General features: G+C 51.1%; 1 pseudogene; it reads left to right on the top strand.

The window, feature by feature from the left end:
• Positions 1-301: 301 nt before the first annotated feature.
• Positions 302-2,248, top strand: LOC137847316 (olfactory receptor 14C36-like; annotated as a pseudogene).
• The last annotated feature ends 19,249 nt before the right edge of the window (positions 2,249-21,497 follow it).

Below are 21,497 nucleotides of genomic sequence, written 5' to 3'. Positions count from 1 at the left end.
CAATGCAGCCGCAGTTCGTGGAGGCAGGAGAAGCTGGGGGTGCAGGCAGGGGTGTCCAGGGCTGTGGTGCAGAGCAGGGTCCCTGCTGTGGCCCAGGGGCTGTGTGGCGGGGCAGGGCCTCTGCCGCCTGCCAGGCTCAGCACTCAGCCTGCCCGGGGAGCTGCCCAGGGCGCTGCGGGGAGAAGCTGCGGGTGGAAGGAGCCCCCCTGGCAGGGCAGGGTCCTGCTGCTGGTGGGAGGCTGCTGCCTGGGGCAGCCTGCTCACAGTTCCACAGTGCAAGCAGGATATATCCAAGGGGACTTTAAAAGAGCAGGGATAAAGTTGAGAATTCCTCGTTCACTCTTACTCTCTGCTTACATTTTTCTCTTTGCCTAAGTGAGAATAGAAATAAAGTCTGCTATTTCAGGAGAGAGGCATTTTTACATAGAGGTAGGGGTTTTCAGTGAGAGATGGATTAATTTTTTCTCAGAGATCCCTCTCCTCATTATCACTGTCTTTTCTTCCTTGGATCATCCCTTTCTCTAGGATGTCTCAGATGTCCAACAGCAGCTCTATCACAGAGTTCCTCCTCCTGCCATTTGCAGACACACGCGAGCTGCAGCTCCTGCACTTCGCGCTCTTCCTGGGCATCTACCTGGCTGCCCTCCTGGGCAACGGCCTCATCCTCACCGCTGTAGCCTGTGACCACCGCCTCCACACCCCCATGTACTTCTTCCTCCTCAACCTCGCCCTCCTCGACCTGGGCTGCATCTCCACCACTGTCCCCAAAGCCATGGCCAATTCCCTCTGGGACACCAGGACCATCTCCTACACGGGATGTGCTGTACAGGTCTTTTCATTTATCTTCTTGATATCAGCAGAGTATTTCCTTCTCACCATCATGGCGTATGACCGCTATGTTGCCATCTGCAAGCCACTGCAGTACGGGAGCCTCCTGGGCAGCAGAGTTTGTGCCCAGATGGTAGCAGCTGCCTGGGGCAGTGGCTTTCTCTATGCTTTGATGCACACGGCCAATACATTTTCCCTGCCCCTCTGCCAAGGCAATGCCGTGGACCAGTTCTTCTGTGAAATCCCCCAGGTCCTCAAGCTCTCTTGCACAGACTCCTACCTCAGGGAAGCTGGGCTTCTCACGTTCACTTCCTTTCTGGGTTTTGATGCTTTGTTTTTATTGTTCTGTCCTATGTGCAGATCTTCAGGGTTGTTCTGAGGATCCCCTCTGAGCAGGGCCGGCACAAAGCCTTTTCCACATGCATCCCTCACCTCTCCGTGGTCTCACTCTTTTTCAGCACTGTCATATTTGCCTACCTGAAGCCACTCTCCATCTCCTCCCCAAACCTGAACCTCGTTGTGGCAGTTCTGTACTCAGTGCTGCCTCCAGTATTAAACCCCTTCATCTACAGCATGAGGAACCAGGATCTCAGGGATTCAATATGGAAACTGTTGATTGGGTTTTTATCTGTGGCCACAGGCTGTCTACCTTTTTCTGCAAATGACTCCCAGCGTATGTCACGACAGGCACTCTTGCCTTTCTCTTTGGTGTTTGTTGATTTATTTGGTTGTTTTTCCTTTGTGTCCTTGTTGTAATGTTGTCTACACAGAAAAGCCCTTCACTTTCTTCTACCTGATTATTCCCTTGTCTGTGTGACCTATGGTTTCAGTGAAAAAAAGGCTCTGTGTATTTAATCAAAATAAATGAGGCTGGAGCAATTTCTTTCTCTGAGACCTGTTTTCAGTGGATTAATGAACAGGAATAGTAAACCTTTTTCTCTCTGCAGCAGGTCAGGGCAGGCTGCCCTGGCCCTGGGGTGGCAGGAGATGCCTGAAGACCCCCAGGAATGGTACGGAGGGGCTGAAGGCCTCTGAGGGTTTGCTGCAGAGGACACAGCAGGGGACACTGACCTCTGTATGCTTGTGCCATGGTACCAACATGAACTATTCCTGCTGAAGTTACAGTTAAAGAGGAAACAAAGGTAACACAGAGCCACTGCCGAATTTATCAGGAGAAGCTGTATACAGGTCAGAGTTTGTTAGCTTGTCGTCTTTGGCCTGACCCAAATGATGGGGGAGGTCTTTCCCAATCTACATGGCTCTATGGTTCTATGATTCTATGAGTCTAACATAAGTCACAGTCATTGGAAGGCAGCCACTGCAGTCTGGGAACTCAAGACTACAGCCTGGACAAGTCTGTAGGTTCTGCGAGGGATTCCTGTGGGAATGCACCATGCATCCTGGCACACTTGCCAGTGGATTGCTGGAGTTAACTACACTTGAAATGGCCATTGAGACCCTAAGAAACTCATGTTGAGTTACGTGTGACAACCTGAGGCTGAAAGACTCAATAGCAGGTGACTGTGAGTGGCTGTGGCAGAGCCCAGCAGCTTGTCCTAGTCTGGGAATATGCCCTCTTCCAACTAGGGAAATTAGAAGGCATTAATATGAACAGACTCATCAGGTCACTCAGCATAGTAAGGAAAAGTAATAGTTACTGTGCTGTAGGTGCAGCAGGCAATAGGCCTCGGATTGGGCCTCAGAAGACTCAAGCAGATCAAATCTGGTTCATCCGTGAGCTAAGACTAACACTGTGACCAGAGAGAAGGACACGGAGTGGTGCCCTACCATGAAGGAAGATGCAGAGAGCAGCTGTAAGAGGCGTCTTGCTTGTGCCATGACCGACGCAGGTTCAGCTGAAGTGAAAGCCCCAGCCCAGGACCAATGGAGTGAAGGTCCCTGGGCACAACTGCAGAAAGACTTTGCAAGACCTCTGCCAGTGACAGCTCAAAGCACCAAATGCATCTTGGTGGTAGTAGGTCCTTTTGGCACATGGGCAGATGTCCTCCCTGGCAAAACCACCACGGAGGCCACCACTGCAAAGCTGCTGCATAACACCGACTTTTGTCCCTGGGGTCCAGACAGGGGAGAGGGAAGGGGAGAGGCAGGCCGTGGGGAGGGGGCTGGAGTGAGGTCACTGCCAGTGCAGCAGCCTGATTGGCCCTCAGAAGGGCTGGCCGGCAGGCACTGTGACATCATCCCGCGCATCAGAGAGCCCCCTGGGCAGCAATGACGTCACTGCAGAGGGGATGGCGAGGGGCTGGCAGAGCCCCATCGAGGGGCTGGCTGGGGGTCCCCTCTGCTACAGCCACCTGACAGCACGAGGCAGGCAGGAGGGCAGGCAGGGCTCGTGTCCGCCTTGCTCAGGACGAGCCCTGGGTGAGCTGGGTGAGAAATCTGAGCCTTAGCTCCAGCAGAAGCTCTTCTCTTTGCTCTTGACTTTTCTTGGTAACACCACTTCCAGGTGAGCTCTGCACTTTCTAAAACCGTATCTCCGTCTCCACCATAAATTTCTGTTTTGGAGCCTGTCCTTGCTGTCACCCCCTGGCAGCTCCTTCGTGGCTCCTCTCAGCGCCCTGTCCCTGCATCATCCCAGCCCCACTGCCCCACACATGGTCCCACAGCCGTGCTGCCAAGGCGCTGCACATGGCAGTGCACATTCAGGCCTTGGTCGAGCTCCCCCCATTACAATTCTAAATGGCATTAGGATTGTAATGTCATTAGGATTGTAATGTCCTAATGGTCCCCTCCTGCCATGGCCCTCCTTCCTTTGCAGCCTCCTCCAGCCCATGGCTCTGCCCTGACCCAGCCACATCCCATGGGGGCCTCTGCAGACAGCCTGGCTCCAGGTCTGCAGGGCTATGGGCCAGGACCAAGACCAGCACGGTTGGCCATTCCCCTGACACGGGTCCTGAGTGCCAGCTCTTGACCTCCCTGCCCCCTGCCCACCTCCCTGCCCTCTGCTCACCTCCCTGCCTTTTGTACAGCCCAGCGGCACTAGCCCCATGTCAGTGCCTACTGTAAGTTGCTGCAGGGCTCTGGGCACTGCCACCACAGCCACAGCCCCTCTGAAGGCCACAGCAGCTCCTGGGGGCACAGAGGGCTCAGCCCCACAGATGCGGACATCCATGGCACAAGCGTACAGAGGTCAGTGTCCCCTGCTGTGCACCCTGCTCTCTTCTGCAGAAGATCCTCAGAGGCTTGCCGCCCCTCCGTGCCATCCCTGGAGGTCCTCAAGCATCTCCTACTGCCCCAGGGCCAGGTTAGCCTGACCCGAGCTGCTGCAGCCAGAAGGGTGTTTGCTATTGCCATTACTTCCTGATCAGCTGAGAGTGGGTCTCAGACAAAGAAGTTGTTTTGGTTTCATTTATTTTGTTTAAATACACAAAGACTCTGGCTCCTTATTTATGCAAAGCCTCAGGGTCACACAAGATATCCATCAGGCTGGCTGCGGCTCCGCGCAGCCTACTTTAGTGCTTGGCAATCCTGCCCAGAACAGAGGGGCTGAAATTACATGACCTTTAGGGTCCTTTTCATGGTTCTCTTACATGTTGGTAATTGAGTACAACAGGATGAAAAACAGCATTTCTTTGTGGAAAACATTATCACACGGGGAAATAGAAAAACAAAACCAAACAAATCCCTCCAGAAGTTAAGACAGACTTTCCATGTCTTTACATAAACAGTAATTCATCTGAAGAAGCAAAGAAGCAGTTTATAGCTGCGGAAAGGCACAATAAGTTTCCTTAGCATATCCTGAAAAGCATATCCTGGGGCTGCAAGGAAACCTGCTGGGAAACAGCCTGAAGGAATCTCTTGGCTTCCCTCCCTCACCTGGGCAGACACACTTCTTGACAGCGATAGTTTTTTCCTGTTGGAAATTAGCCTTCAGAATAAGAATCACCTCTCCTTATCCGTCATCATGCAGGACACCAATTTATGGACAGGGATGGAATCTCGTCTATCCCTGCAGAGGGAAGCCATTCAGATGAGTCAACTGAAGCATCTCATCCTGCATTTCTAGTCCTGGGGTAGTTGGGTGCTCATATTCCCCCTGGCATTCCGCATTCCCATAGGGGCTGGATTCCTCTGGCCTCCCTTGAGGTGTCCTCAACATAGGCACCTGAATGTGAGATATCTCACTAATGCTGATAACTGAGCCATACAGCTAATTAGTGGAAATAGAGGACAGGAAAGAGGTGCTCAGATCCTCCTGTGGCCATCTGCCATCCACAGCAGCAGGTCTCTGCTCTGAAGGAAAGCCTCTTCATGCCCAGGCTCTTGGCACAAGGTCTGGGACAAGCCTGAGTTTGGCCCTTGTGCCACAGCTGAGGTGCTGCAGCCCAGATGTACCCCAATGCCCTCAGCCTGGGGCACAGGCAGGAGGAGCTGGATCCCTGCCTGCTGTCACAGGGCTGGGACATTGATGGAAGAGCTGCTGAGGTGTGGGGGGACAGGTCCCTCAGCTTGGTGTGCTGTGCTGGATGGGTGCAGATCCTTCAGAAGAGACAAGCAGGGATGATCAACAGGGAAGACATTTGCCATTCCCTCGTATACCACCTCTGCCTCCTGGATGGCAGACCGGGGGATGGTGCTGAGGCCTTTTCAAATCTCAGAGACCCATGTGGTATCTGGGAAGGAAGGCCCTGGCATGCGCTGCAATTCCTCCATGTAAGACCTACTACTTCTCCAAGTGAGCGACATGCAGTGAGGAGGAATTCAGGTATACTGAGGGGCTGCTGCATCCCAGGTGCCTTTGCTCCCATCATTTGAAAAAATCCCAGCCCCAGAAGAAGCCTCAAATCCCACCTTCCTGGAAGGAATCCCAACAACAGAGGCGTGTTGGTGCAAGAACACAGCAGTGACTTCTCCAGCTCTCCATTTCCTTTATTCCATGGGCTTGGTCACCATTTGGAGATGTCCCTTGTGGATTTGTCAGGAACTGCTGGAAAAGAACTGGGCAGAAGGGAGGTGACAGTTTCTCAGGACAAGAAGGGAAATCTCTCATCACTCTCCTGACCTGTGCCATCTCCATGCTGCTGACCTGACAGGCCTTCAAATGACACAGGCTGATGTCACAGGGGGTGCACTGCATCACCAGGATATCATCGCTGGAGCAGCAGCAGTGCTGGCACTTTCTTGCAAGGCCTGGTCCCTGCTGGGCACTGCTTGGGTGCTCCCCACCGCTGTCCTTCTGTGGCCAGGAGTGGAGTCAGCAGGCAGCAAGCTTGCACTGGGCGACCCTCGCTGACGGGTGGAGGAGCAGGGGCACCTTGCAGAGGAGCTGTGGTTGAGGAGCCAGGGCGGGCATCCCTTGTCCTGAGCTGAGGGCCAGCAGCAAGTGAGATGGAGGGCTGCTGGAGGGTGACCATCGCCTCTGGCCTGACTTCCCTGTTCCCAGTGCTCCTGCAGCTCTCCTACAAAGGTCACCATGTCAAGAGCCCCTTCACAAGGGGTGGCCCAGTGGCTGTCAGCTGTCCAAAGCTGCAGGTCCTGGGCTGGGGGGTTGTGGTGGTGCTGGACAGAGCTGGTGGCTGCTGTGAGAGCCCTGTTGAGAGTCCTGCTAGGCTCAGGGGACAATGTGGCAGGCAGGACTCCTGGGTCCTGATGCTAGGGCTGTCCTGCAGCTCCCACAGGCCTCTCAGGACTGTTCCAGAAATACCTGAGTTGGAAATCAAGACTTCCTCTTCTACTGCTCTCCTTCAGAGGAACCTCTCTTCTTTCCCTGCTGTGCAGCCAGGCTGACAGAGCATGTCCTCCAGGGCAAGTCCCTGGTGCTGAACCCTTCCCATATCAGTACTGTGGTGGTTTTACCCGGCTATGCAGGTGAACTCCATGGCAAGTGCTCTTAAACTTCTCCACCTACAAGGAAAAGGGGGAGAAAATATGATGAAAAGAGCTCAAGGGTTTAGGTAGAACAGGAGGTCACCCACCAAATACCATCATGGGCACCAATTATCATTACAGGCAAGACAGACTTAGCATAGGCAGATTAATATAATGTATTGCCTATCACCAGTGGACTACAACCTTGAGGAACTACAAGCAAACTAAAAACACCGTTCCCCCTATCCACACTCTTATATCTCCTTCCCCTGTATGGTGCAGGGCAATGGGGATTGCAGTCAGTCTATGACACTTTTTTCCACTGCTCCTTGACAGTCAACCTCTGCCTCTGCATCCCTCTCATGGGATGCCCTCCTTCCTGAATGGATCCGGCATGGGGCCCAAAGGATTGAGATAATGACAGATATGACTGGGTTGTGTTAAAAACAAAAAAACAAATAAACAAACAAACAAACAAAAAACAACAACAACAACAACAACAACAAAAACTGTTACAAGCATTACATCACCTTCATAGTTGCTGACCACAATGCATATTTTATTTATTTATTTATTTATTTATTTTTAACCTCAGTGTAGTAGTTGTGTTTGGCCTCAAAACTGTGTTGGATAGCACATTACATACTGTGTGTGTTCCCTGTTGTGCTGTTTATCCTTTGTGGGGGCTGGTTTATGGTTATTAGTTTACTGCCTAACACTGCCTTATGTTATGATAAAAGAACTGGTCATGAGACTAATCTGGTAGTTGTACTCAGCATTGCTGTCACCTTCATGCTCGTGGAACCTTCTCTCAGATACTATTCATAATTAACAGTCTCTATCTTTTCTCCTCGGGGAGCCAATGAATTGGAGGGATGAGGGCGGAAACTTCCCCACTTCTTCCCTTTCCCTTTCTCTTTACCTGCCCCTTTCTCCTCCAGGCTAGCTACAATAGCTCTTTGAAACTTTAAATATCCTTTGGATGTTCAAACCAGTCTGTTCCTATTGGTATGTCTCCTGAATGCATTTCAGGTTTTGTTTAAGGTTAGGGAAAACTATTTCAGAATGCCACACAAAGATGTGCAGGATAGCTGTGAGTGGCAGGGAGTGTGAGAGGATATGGGCAGGCACCTAGAACTGTGAGCACCTCCAATGCTTTGTTATTTCATCCATGAACAAGTGCAGAAACCTAAAAAAATGGCAGAATGCTTGCAAAAGGAGTGTCATCACCCTGGCAGTTCCAAAGAGACAAATCACTGCAATGTGCTGGGGCTTGGCCCTGTGCTTACTGAGTTGCAATCTACACAACTCCAATCCCTGCAAATGGAGCAGAGAACCAGACTGTGCCTGTATCAGTCGTAGGTATACATGAGAAGGAACAAGAGAGATAAAGTCAGCTTGTTTCACAAGGAAACAAGGCAACTTCCTGTGTGGAGCCAGGAGTTGGACTCAATGATCCTTGTGCGTACGGGTGATCCTTGTGAGTACAGGTGAACTTCAGAATTTTCTCTCTTGTGATGAATATACATCCTGAAAATTACATTTCTTCATAATAGTTATTGCACTTTGTGTGTGATGTTTTATGGAAAGAACTGAACCATTTGAAGTTATGAGTAGTTACTCTATTACTTAAGTATTAAAAAAATTACTGGGTATTCAGGCAGAGCTTTGCATTCTGAACATAAGCAACCAGGACATGCAAGACACCAGAGCCCTTTGGAGGATTCAGATGGAGCCAGGTGGAGATGAGATACCAGAGCACCTGCATAGCCAGCAGTGGTCTTTGTCCCTGTAACTGCAGCCCAGGCCAGCACAGGAAACTCCTTCAGAAAGAACACCCCCGTCCACTTTGTTCTCAGGATTAACCCAAAGTGGAAATGGCCATTGGGAACCCAAGATACTCTCTTTTGTTCCTAGTAGACAGCTGAACATCCATTTACCATCCTGGGTCACTTGTGGCAAATTCAGGCTGCAAGACTCAAGAACGGGACACTTCAAATGGCTGAGACAGAACCCATCAGCTTGCCCCACTTTGGGTAATTGTCCCCTTCAAATTATGGGTATGAAAGAAAAAAATGTGAAATGACCCATCAGGTCAATGCACGGAGTATTGTGCATACGTATTGTGCTGTAGTGGCAGAAGGCAAAAAGCATTGCATTTTGCCTCACACTAATCAAGGACACCTAATCCATTTCAACTGTGAGATAAAGAAAACACTCTAAAAATAGTGAAGGACATTCAGTTGTGGCCTAACATGAAGAAAGATGTAGACCACTGGTGAAGGAACTGTCTTTTTGTGCCATCACCAATGTGGATTTACAAACACTACAACACCTAAAGGCAGTATGTCCTATGGCTCAGTCATCACACAGGACAGGGGGAGGGAGCTGCCAGCCAAGGGACACATTTGGGTGTGGACGGTGGGGCCCAGCAGAGACAAGGAGTCAAGGCAGTGGGGTGGGGGAGGCCAGGAGAAGCAGCCCAAGGGGTGGTGCTGCTTGTGAGGACACGGTTGTGCCAGTAGGCTGAGTGTGCAGCAGCTATGTGCAGGGGAGGAGGGGAGGCCAGGAAGTGCATGCCAAGAGCGCTCCTGCCAGCAGAAACAAGGCCGGGGCCAAGGCCAAGGGCAGAAGCAGCCCCAGAGCAGGGGGCTGCAAGGGCCATGCTGAGCTCCCTGCCCCTGCAGCAAGCCGCACTGGCCCTCAGCAGATGTGCTGGCTGGCATGCACTGGGAGGTCCTGGACTGCATCAAAGAGCAGCAAGGAGGGCACTGGAGAGGGCTGGGGCGAGGTGGGTGGCAGAGCCCCATGCAGGGGCTGGCTGGGGGTCCCCTCTGCTGCAGTCAGCGAACAGAGCATGGCAGGAAGAGGGCAGGCAGGGCTTGTGGCCACGGGGCAGAGCCTGGCCCTGGGTGCTCCATGACTGCCTTGCAGGTCCTAGTTGTTATAAGTTGCCCCCTTAATTAATTTTCAGAGAGCATTGCATTAATAATAGAAAGGAATGTATTGAGTAAGCAACAGCAAGCAAAACAGCACTGGGCAGCCGGGGAGTCTTGGCTCCACCAACGGCGCGCACCTCACCCCCGCCAGGGTCCCTTTTTATATCTTGGTAATTCCGGGATTACGCAGCACGTCCTGGTATATTGTGACTGCGTGCACTGTTGCTGGGGGGTCGTCTCTGTCCCTCTGGTGATCGTGAAGATGAAGGCCGTAGTCTTCCTCAGAGTTGTGGTTCAACTTCTTTTTTTATGTGGTCATGTTGGCCCAGCGTGAGACAGGAAGGCAGGATGTTGATACGCTAGGTTAGCAACTGATCAGGAGATGGTTACATGAGCTTTGCAGCAGGGTCTTTGAACAAAAGAGGCAACTGAGATGCAGAAGGAGAGAAGGGGAGGGGGGGTTCTTTTTTGTTACATTAAGCAAAAGAATTTTCATAGTGTCTAGCCAAGCATTATACAGCTCCTTACTTCAGCAGGAAGCTTTTGTAACTCCCGCTCCTCAAACAGAACTCCTTGTTTTTATAATACAAAAGACAATGAACAAACATTTATTGTGTATTACACTAGTAGTCTGCGGTGAGGGGACGAATGCCCTGGGCCCCCTTCCTGCTCTGCCCAGGCCAGCAAGGGCCCAGAGCAGTCTCCTCTCCCTTGCCCCTGCAGCTCTGGGCTCCCTTCACGCAGCCCTGGCTCTGCAGCACCAAGCCCTGCTGGGAGCCCTCCCATGCATGCTGCCACCGCTCCCTGGAACTGCTGTTGCCCTCTGCTGGGCACTGCCCAGACCAGACCAGCCCCAGCACACCTCTCCCCAGCTCCCTGCCCTCTCCCCAGCCCAGCCCAGCCCAGCAGCCCAGGGCAGTGCCCTCCGCAGGCTGCTGCAGGGCTCTGGACATGGCCACCAAAGCCCCAGCCCCTCGCAAGGCACTGCAGCTGCTGGGACAAAGGCAGCTCTAGGCCTCTCCAGCAGCCCCTGGGCTGGGGCCAGCCAAGGCTCAGGAAATGGAGATCCATGAAGCTGCAGGAGCCCTGCTCTCTTGCCTGGGAGATCCCCAGCACAGAGTGCCTGTGCCCCGCAGGGCCAGCCCCACTCCCCAAACCAGTACAGGAGACTTGGCTCAGCACTAGGCAGTGCTTGGCAGGACTATGAGGTGTCTCTAAGGGCATAAAGGGCAGGCGAGTGCAGTGCCAGAGGTGGCCCACAAGATTTCAAATATGGCCTCTTCTATTATTCTTCAGTCTTATGTGCCTTCGCCTACTCACTCTTCACCACCTCTCCTGGCATTGCAGAGTCCTCCTTAGACCAAGGAGTCCTCAGATTCGCCTTTTCCTTTACCAGACTCTTCTTTGGATGGTCATTTTATGAGGTTCTAATCCCTACCCACTGTACACATTGTCCCTGCAGATGCCCTGACATCTCCTGGCAGATCCAGATTCCTCTCCAGGCTGGCATCGACCATCAGACCCGAAGCAGGTGTACATTCCCACATAGAAGTGTCCAAGACCGGTTGTTTTCTGATTTGGTAAGTATTGTCATAAAGCGAAATCTTGGTCCAGCCCTTGTCTCCTCACAGACCACCCTGGGACAGGAAGGACAGGAAGCCTGTGTCCTTCACTGCATGAAGAACCCCAGAAAACAGAAGAGCAGGGAGCAACCCCTTGGCTGTATTCCTGACTACAGCTTTGAAAGAGGCAACCAGGCTTCAGGGTTTGCCCTGAGCAGCCTTTTTTGTTTCTGTGGTGGTATCAGAGAAGTCATCTGTGACCCAGGGCTGCACATTGCCTGCTGCTGCCCACAGCCATATGGACACCTGTAGAGACAGCTAGACTGTAATCAAGGCACACAAGACCTCAGGGCTTACCCAAATACAAAAACAGAAGAAAGCAATGAGAAGCAAAAAGAAAGCAGCAGTGAAAAGGCTATGTCCTGCTGCTGGCCATGGCCATGGCTCCAGGCAACCAGTGGCCCCAACACAAAGGCAGCAGAGAGGCAGAGCCCATTGGGCAGTGAGGGGCAGCCCCAAGGGCCATTGGGGCTGCTCCTCCATGTGGCATCTGTGCTCTTTGCCCTGAGCCCCTCCTGCGTGCTGGGGCTGCTCCCCCAGCTCTAGAGCAGGTGTGAACAGATTGAACCTTAGACCAGTGATGTTCTGATGGCATCTTTATTGTCTTTATCTGCACAGGAAGCCTGTTTATATAGGTACAGAAGATGATTAGTTTAGAATAAACTAATGAATTTACATGCAGGACACTAAGAAAAAGAGTATTAAAGTCAAAATCATTCATTTGAGAAAATAATTAAATAAAAATATTGACAAAAGATTTTCTGAGATATTGTGGGAATCATTTAAGGAATATATGGATGTTATTGATATGGAAAATTTTCAAAGAGTTTCCTCACTGCATGCTTCAACTCCTGGTTCCTCATGCTGTAGATGAGGGGGTTTACTGCTGGAGGCACCACTGAGTATAGAAATGACACCACCAGGTCCAGGGATTGGGAGGAGATGCTGGTGGGCTTTAGGTGGGCAAACATGATTGTGCTGAGAAAGAGGGAGACGACGGCCAGGTGAGGGAGACACGTGGAAAAGGCTTTGTGCCGTCCCTGCACAGAGGGCATACTGAGGACCGTCCTGAAGATGTGCACATAAGACACCACAATGAAAACAAAACAGCAAAAGAATACATAAAGGCTAAAACCAATAACCGCATGCTCCCTGTGGTAGTCTGAGTCTGAGCAGGAGAGCTTGAGGATCTGGGGGATTTCACAGAAGAACTGGTCTACAGCATTGCCTCGGCAGAGGGGCAGGGAAAATGTATTGGCCGTGTGCAGGACTGCAGTGAGAACCCCACTGCCCCAGGCAGCTGCTGCCATCTGAGCACAAGCTCTGCTGCCCAGGAGGGTCCCGTAGTGCAGGGGCTTGCAGATGGCAACATAGCGGTCATATGCCATGACGGTGATGAGGGAATACTCTGCATCAAAGAACAAGACTAAAAAAAGGACTTGAGCTGCACATCCTTGATAGGAGATGTCCTTGGTGTCCCAGAGAGAATTGGCCATGGCTTTGGGGAGAGTGGAGGAAATGGCTCCTAGGTCAAGGAGGGCGAGGTTGAAGAGGAAGAAGTACATGGGGGTGTGGAGGCGGTGGTCACAGGCTACGGCGGTGAGGATGAGGCCATTGCCCAGGAGGGCAGCCAGGTAGATGCCCAGGAAGAGCGCGAAGTGCAGGAGCTGCAGCTCCCGTGTGTCTGTGAAGGCCAGGAGGAGAAACTCAGTGATGGAGCTGCTGTTGGGCATTTGTTAGTTCTAGGCATGGGATCCCGGCCATAAAGGAAAAAGGCAGTAAGGAAGTACAACAGAATTATTTAAGAACTAATTCAATTTCGAAGTATTAATCATATATTTTGCAGATCCTTTTCTTGAGTTGTGACTGATGCTGCCTGAGGGTGTCCCTGGGAGTAGGATATTCTACTGCAGGCAATGTTGTAGTCAGTCCTCACCTATAACAATAAGGAAAGGGGAATGTGGTAATCACAAATAAAATTCACTCCTCATATCAGGTTATTATCCACGTTGCCTTTCCAAATTCACCCAACTGCAGAGCAGGGCTCTCTGGATTTAATTTCTCTATACGGTCATTCCTGCTCCACTCCAAGTGAAACCTTGTGGCTCCACAGAGACAAATGGACTGTCCCTTTAGTGCAGAGTGTTCCTTCAGAGGGGACAGCCAGTCTGTCCATAAAGGCTGCTCTCTTCTGCTGGCATTTCTATGAGCTGTGGGATAATTACACTCACATGTTCACCTGAAAAATAGCAGGGCACTGCTGAATCCATACACAAAATGAACATCTCCAGACCCCTCAGCCTGTCCCCATACTCCCCTTCCCCCAAGCACACTGAGGGCTCACTCCATGTGCATGTGAAACCCTCATCCCCAGCCAGCCTGGAAACAAGAACAGCAGCAGCACAGCCACGTGGAGAAGCCAGGAGGAATGGCACCGTGCTGCTGCCAGGGGAGGCAAGGCTAGGGAGGGACAGACATTACCATGACATTACCTGACAACCCATTACCATGAAGCCTGCCTCCCCTCCACTGCAAGAATCTGCAAGCACCGACTACAGAAAAATTCTTACCCTTTGGCTAGCCCCTGCCTTGGTCTTCCCCTTGAAAAATCCAATCATCAATGCCCTTCTCTACAGCATCTTCTACTCTGTGCTGGAGAAACAGAAAGAGCCATCCTGAGAGAAGCTATCAGCCATCAGATGTGCCAGCTGTAGAAGACCCATCTGGAAATCCCATCTGCATTACCCTGCTGCCAGAGACTCACAGTGTCAAGAGTCTGCAGATCTGTCCTGCCACACGCTGCCCTCTGTTGTTGCACTCCTCGTTGCCTCCAATCACTCTCTCCTTCTCTCCCCGTGCCACCTGCGGTCAGAGCCTGCGCTGTGCAGAGGAGCTGCTCCTGGGCAGAGCTGTCTCTTTGCCACACTGCCCTCTTGCCAGGAGCTCCCCTTGGGCCCAGGAGCCCAGCAGAGCTCAGCAGCACAGCATCTGACCATGGCATCACTTGCTCTGTGCCATTGAGCTCCCTCGAGGTGTCCTCAAGGCCTCAGGGCTGACAGTTCCTGAAGTCATCGGGGTCTCTCCTGGGGTGTGGTGTTTGAAGCAGACTGAAGTCATCAGCGACTGCTCCTTGCTCAACATGGGAGAGACTGATGTTAGAAGAGTGATTTGTGCTATTGATGTGCAGTTGTCAATACGTTGTGGTTTAACCCAGCCGGCAGCTCAGCACCACACAGCTGTTAGCTCACTGCCCCTGCAGCTCCACAACTGTAAAGCTCATGGGTTGAGATGAAGACAGATTAAAAGGACAGAAAAGGAAGAGATTAATAATAATAATAACAGCAACAATAACAACAATAATAATTAGGTGTACAAAGCAAGTGATGCACAATACAATTGCTCACCACCCAATGATCGATGCCCAGCCTGTCCTTGATCAGCGGTCCGCCCAGCCCTGGCCAGTCTGCATGGGAATCAAGTGTTGCGGTCCCTTGACATTTGTTTTAGGGTAAAACCAGCTTTCAGAAGGATTTGGATTATTTCTTTCCCTTTCTCAAATACTTCTGCTCTGTTGCCCCACATGATGATGTCACCAAGGTACTGCAGGTGTTCAGGAGCTTCCCCCATTGCAGGGCAGTCTGGGTCAGTCCATGGTAAATGGTAGGGCCAATTGCTTTGTCAATCACCCCTTCCCTAGAGGGGGATCCCAGCTGCTTGGCTTCTCTGCCCTCTAATTCCAGGCTATTGGCCCTGTTCTCCCAGCACTACAGCAGCCAAGTGACAATGTGCTCACCTAAATGATGACTGAATTTTTTTCACAAATCTGGGATAGGGGTCTTGTGCTTACTGATGCTGTTCTGATCTCTTCCTCTTTGCCCTCCTTCTACCTTGATGGCCCAACTTTGTCGAAGCATTCCTTGTCTTCCCTTGGTTTCTTCCTCCTTTCTTCTCTGCATAGGAGTTTTTTTGTTTTTTAAGAAAAAAAAAATATGTTTTTTTTTTTCATCCATTTTTTTCTCTTGCATATAGGTGTAACCAATAGTGGCACAGGTTGGTTGTCTGGCCCAGCTATGGGGCCCATCAGAGGGGCTGGAGTGGCTGCAGGGCTTGTCACAGGGGTTGGAGTGTCTGCAGGGCCCATCGCAGGAGTTGCTGTGGCTGCAGGGCCTTTCGGAGGAATTGGAGTGGCAGAAGGGACCGTCACACAGGGTGGAGTTGCGGGAGGGCCTGTCACTGGACTTGGAGTAGCATTGGCTGAATCTTCTATACATAGGAAAAGCCCCAGCTCTTTGCAGTGATTTGTGTCTTTTCACAACGCTTTTTCATGCATCTCACCATTTTTTTTAGGATTCTGCACTTGCTCAGGGGTGAAGTTCCAAAGCATTGGATGTGCCCACTGCTCTAGGTGCCTGCTAGTATCCTCCCATACTCCTAGCCTCTACTAAATCTCCTGCCTTGGGGCAGACTTCTGGATGGCACTCTCAAGTCCTTGTTTAACCTTAAACAAAAGATGAAGCACATTCAGGAGACATCACAACAGGAACAGGCTGGTTTGACCATCCCCAGGATACTGAAAGCTTTGAAGCTATTGTAACTAGCCTGGAGGAGAAAAGGGAGGAGAAGGAGAAAGGGAGAGTGAAGAAGTTGTGAAAAGTGTCACCCCTTTGTCAGCTCCCTGTCCCTATCTACCAGCTCAGGGGCTGAGTACCAGGGCAACAACTGGTCTTGTTGCTAAAGACTGAGGCAAAGAAGGCATTAAATACCTTAGTCTTTTTCTCATCTATTGTCAAAATGTTTCCCTCCACATCCAATAAAGTATGAAGATTCTCCTTAATCCTCCCCTTCCTGTGTGTTTCTAAAAACATTTTTATTGTCTTTGATGGTAACAGCCAGACTGATCTCCAGTTAGGCTTTGGCCCTTCTATTTTATTCCCTGCAAAGCCTTCCAAGATTTAAGACAAAGCTCCAAACAAAATGATAGAAGGCATGAGAAGGAAGCACAGAAAAGGTGCCTTCCATGCTTGAGCCTTGTGTGAGTCTGGGCTGCAACTCCAATCAACTAGTTACTCCTGTGTTGTCCAAACTCTCCTGCAACTGCCAATGCTGCTATCTTGTGAGAGACAGCACAATCAGGGTGAGCCATCTGCCTATAGACATTAACAGCCGACACAGTGGAACATCTGTCCAGGGGAACCTTGAGAAACAGGAGGATTTTGCCTACAAAAACCTCTTGACATTTAGAAGGAGAAAAGCCTAGTCCTGCAACAGAAGAACCCCACACATCAGGGCAGACTGGGACCCTGCTGAGTGAGCTGTGCCCAGGAGGAAGAGGGCCTGGGCACCATGAGGGATGCCATACGAGCAGTGGTGCCTGCTCACCAGGAACCAGGCCAGCTTCCTACAGAACTGCCTTACAAGGAACACGGCCACCAAGAAAATCTGAGTTGTCTTTCTTAGCTCAGATCTGGTGTGACATGACACGGACAAGGGTCTACAGCCAGCAGGGAAAGAGGTGTAAGTCTGGGAGTCCCTAGGGTATCCTGGTCTGGAGAGGAACAAGGACTTAGCAAGGCTGAAAGTCCCAACAAGACCAAGATAATTATACCTATGGCTATGGTTGTTGTCTCTGCCACTGAGGCCTATGAGGAGACAGCTCATCATTAGAGCACCACAGTCTCATTGCTGATATTTTGGAATTGCCTGATCCTGTGCTTTTAGGAGGCAGCACTTAAGACTGACCAGCACTGATGGACGCCAATGCCTTCAAAAGCAGTTTCCCAGGGGACCTTGCTAACTAGTTCCCCCAGCAGCCTGAAGTCTGCTCTACCCATATCCAGGACTGAAGTTTTGGTGGCAGTTTTCCTCCTGTCACCAAAAATTTCAAACTCAACAACTTCATGGTCATTATGACCAAGATGGCCGCCAATTGCCACATCTCCCACAAGACCCACACTGTTCTCCAGCAACAGATCTAGGAGGGCACCTTTTCTAGTTGGCTCCCTTAGCACCTGAACCAAAAAGTTATCTTCAAGGTGCTTTAGGAACCTCCTGGACCTGCTTGTGTTGGCTGTGTGGTAGTCACAGTTGACGACTGGCAAGTTGAATTCCCCATCAGGACAAGGGCAACTGATCTTGAGGTATTTCTTAGCTCTTCAAAGAACAATTCATTGGTGTCATCATCCTGGCTGGGTGGTCTGAGTTATCACACTCAGCTCAGATGCGGAGTGGCACCACATGCACAAGGGTCTGCAGCCAGCAGGGAAAGAGGTGCAGGTCTGGGAGTCCTTAGGACAGCCAGGTGTGGAGAGGAGCAAGGGCTGTGGCAAGTTCCTGTACTATGGGACCCTCCTGGGCAGCAGAGCTTGTACCCAGATGGCAGCAGCTGCCTTGGGCAGTGGCATTCTCAATGCTGTCCTGCACACTGCCAATACATTTTCCCTGCCCCTCTGCCATGACAATGCTGTGGACCAGTTCTTGCGTGAAATCCCCCAGATCCTCAAGCTCTCCTGCTCAGATGACTACCTCAGGGAAGTTGGGGCACTTGTTTTTAGTGTCTGTTTAGCCTTTGGTTGTTTTGTTTTCATTGTTATTTCCTATGTGCAGATCTTCAGGGCTGTACTGAGGATGCACTCTGAGCAGGGATGGCACAAAGCCTTTTTTCCACGTGCCTCCCTCACCTGACCGTGGTCTCTCTGTCTATCAGCACTGTCTTATTTGCCTACTTAAAGCACTCCTCTATCTCCTCCCCATCCCTGGACCTGGTAGTAACAGTTCTGTACTCGGTGGTGCCTCCAGCACTGAACCCCCTCATCTACAGCATGAGGAACAAGGACCTCAAGACTGCCCTGTGGAAATTGCTGACTGGATGTGTTTAAGACACGGTATATTTCCAATCTGCTTCTGCATCTGACTCATAATGTGAATTACTACTCCTGTAGGAAATATCCTTTTGTTTGTTTGTGTGCTTGGAAGCATTTTTATTAGAGGTTTTTCATAGTTTTAATTTGGCTTATTTTGCCCATTAAAATAATATAGTTCATGACATTTCCATTTCAGTGTCTACTTGTCAAGTGTAGCTCAAAGACTCTATACATGAGGAACCGGGCTCTCTGTGAATTGAAACAAAATAAAGGAGCCTGCACTGCCTTCTTTGTCTGGCGTCCTTCCTCTGAGACCTGGTCTGGCTCTGCAGGGACAGTGCCTGTGTGCAGAGGAAAAGAGTCCCATCTCAGCAGCATGGCCAGGGAGCACCAGTGCTTGGTGCATGCAGATCTGCTCTCTTGCCACTTCCACCCTCTCCTGCTGGAGAGGATGGCAGCACTTCCTGCCTAAGAGGGGATCTCCTCTGGGCACTGCCTGAAGGCTGAGGCCTTCTTGCAAAGCTGCTGTCAAGAACAAGCCCAAGGAAGAAACTCCAAAGAGGCTCCATGCTTTACTGCTTTCCACATGGGCTTGGTGTAGTGAAAGCGGAGTCCCAGAATGGACTTTTAGGGATCTGGGGCTGGTTCACACGTTCCCTGTTAGTTGCTAGTAGCCAGGCAGCTGATGAGTATTTCCAATTCCTAGGCACTCGGGCTCCACAGAACATGATGGGGCTGATGGCAGACAAGATTTTATTTATTTATTTATTTATTTATTTAACCTGGAGGGAAACAGGAGCTTCCGGGAGAGCCCAGGTGATCTGCAGGGGCAATATGAGCCTGGGAGACAATCACAGAGTGTGAGCCTGTTCCAGGTGGACTGACCAGAGCTCAAGTGGTAAATCTGGTGTGAGCTGGCAGAGACAGCTCTGCAGCTCCAGGGCATACAGCATCCCGGCAAAGGAGTCTGGCGAGTAATTTCTTGCAGCCCTGGGGCAATGGCAGAGACCCAATGAGCTGGGTCTGCCTCCCAGCCTGCCCAGCTTGGTCCTGCAGAGTGCCTCTGTTCCCCAGGCACCACAACCCCCTCGCTCTGAAAAGCAACATCGTCAGCTGGGACTGTGGCCGGGGCTGGGGGTGGGGATGGGCACGGGATGGGCACAAGATGGGGCTGGGTGGGCACTTCCCATGAGTGTCTTCTAGGCCAGCTTCAGGTACATGGCTTCTGGACGCCAGTGTGATCTTCACTTTGTGCAAGGAGTTGAGAGACCACCAATAGGCACAGGGCTTGGACACTGCCTGCAAGGTCCCTCCTGCCCTAGCACTTCCCAGGACTGGCACGGAACTGGCTCCTGTGCGTCAGAGAGCCTGGGAGTCCAGCAGCAGTGCCATGGGCTGGAAGGATCACAACCAGCTCACTTCTACCTGGACAGGTCCTGGGACAAAAAGGAGGTGTTATGTAGGTGTGGTATTATGAGGACAGTGGTGCCTCGGAAACTCAAAGTCCAGCAGGAAGTGAATGGCTGTTAAACTGCTGTGAGCTAACTCCTTTCTGAAGTAGCCAACGGGTCACCCCTTGACTCCTGGCTGGGATCTGTGCCTTTAGGCTCACATCTGCGAATGCACCTGAAAGGCAAGCAGAAGGCACCTGCTTTGCATGTAGTTTGTGAGAGCCTATCTTCCCAAGGGCCTGGTAAACCCCATAGAGGAAGAGGGGTGTTCACATCCGAGGTTTCAGCTTTTACCTAAAGTCATCCTTCAGGGTTGCTTTCAGTTTTCTATAAAGAAACTGCCACTGCCTCCAAGACGCCCATAACAAACCGAAGCATGTATGAGGGCCTGGGAAAAGTTACCCTGGATCCATAGCAGCCATTCTAGATCCAAAAGTTGTAGGCAGGAAGCACCATTTCAGTGTGGTGCAGAGATGCTGGGCACATTGTGCAGGGTGCTCCTACAGACCTTTGTGTCCTTTTCCATCCTGGCTTAGGTGCTGTGTCTGTCTCAGGAATGGAGTAGCCAACAGAGGTGAGACAGAGACTCCGAGATCATGAAAGCCATCAGAAAACTTCCCCTAAGAGGATGACTGATATGGGGAAATCAGAGGAAGCCTGGCCAGGAGAGATGTGAGATATGTGAGAGGGAAGAGGAGCTTGGCCAGGCAAAAGAAATAGTTTCAGAGATGTTAGAAGGTTCAGGTAGTGTTTCTGCTGTAACACTAACTAAAAACAGTCACATAAACCCTTTCCCTATTTTTAGCAGTGACATTACTCCCTAAACCTAAATGCTACTCCACACCATGACGGGAATCCACTGCTCTAATGCCTGACCTCAAAGTATCCCCTGAAGCCCAAACTCAGCCAATAGATCATTGTCCTTACCTTTACTCTCTTGATAACCCTGATCCCTGCCCTTAATATTAGCAGTAAAATGCTCTGCTTAACTCTACACAATTTCCTGACAGCCTTAAACAAAACCCTAAACCAAAATACTTGCCCATACCTAAAAAAACACAGACCTGCCACCACAAGCAAAAGACCAAACCCTCCCACTAAACCTTTGCTTAATCTTTAACCCAGAAAGGTGAGCTCTAGTCCCTAATCCCATACATGAACACCTAACACCCAAAGCCCCTATTCCTGTGCCCCTCTCCATTCCTTCAACCCCTCTCCCAACCCTTAACTTGAGGTGCCTGGCCCCTTGGGTCAGGGCAGGAACCATGAGGTTGCTGTGCAGTCACATGGCATTCAAAGATGAGTGTGAGGGGCCATGGATCTGATCAGCTTGTGGGCCACAAGGAGGAGACGGGTGGGAATGCTCTGATCAGCTCAGCTCTGCCTCAGGATCTCCTGCCCCAGCAGGAGGAATGTGACTGTGGCAGTGACTGTGAGGTCACTTCTGTCCCTGCAGTTGATAGGGCAGCAGTAGGAACATGTCACAGAAAGGGACTGTGAGGTCACTTCTGCCTGAAGTAGCTGACAGGTCACCCTTGACTTTTCCCTGGGATCTGTGCCTTTGGGCTGACATCTGCCAGTGGCCCTGCTAGGCCAGCAGAAGGCACCTGGTGGGCATGCTGACTGTGGGATCCCCTCTGCCTACATAACCAGGAGGACCCAGACAGAAAGAAGGCCCGATATGTGTTCTCTTGTCCCTTCTGGCGCATCCAGGAAGGTTGGAAGTGGCCACAAGGAGGAAGAAATGTCCCCCACCATGACTTCATGTTCAAACTGATACTGGGAAATAAAGAAGTTATTGTTACAGCTAATTTATCCTCTGCTAGGAGAAACAACACTGCTGGTGAGAAATGTGTGTGCCAGGGGAAGGAGGGAAGCCCAGGGATCCCTTCAGGCTGTTTGCCAGCAGGTTCCCCTGCAGCCCCAGGGCCATGTGCAGGGAGCCTGGTGGGGGGCAGAGCAAGGGAGCCC

Source organism: Anas acuta, chromosome W (assembly GCF_963932015.1).
Source record: "Anas acuta chromosome W, bAnaAcu1.1, whole genome shotgun sequence".
NCBI lineage: Eukaryota > Metazoa > Chordata > Aves > Anseriformes > Anatidae > Anas > Anas acuta.
This window is presented reverse-complemented; position numbering and strand designations above follow the sequence as displayed.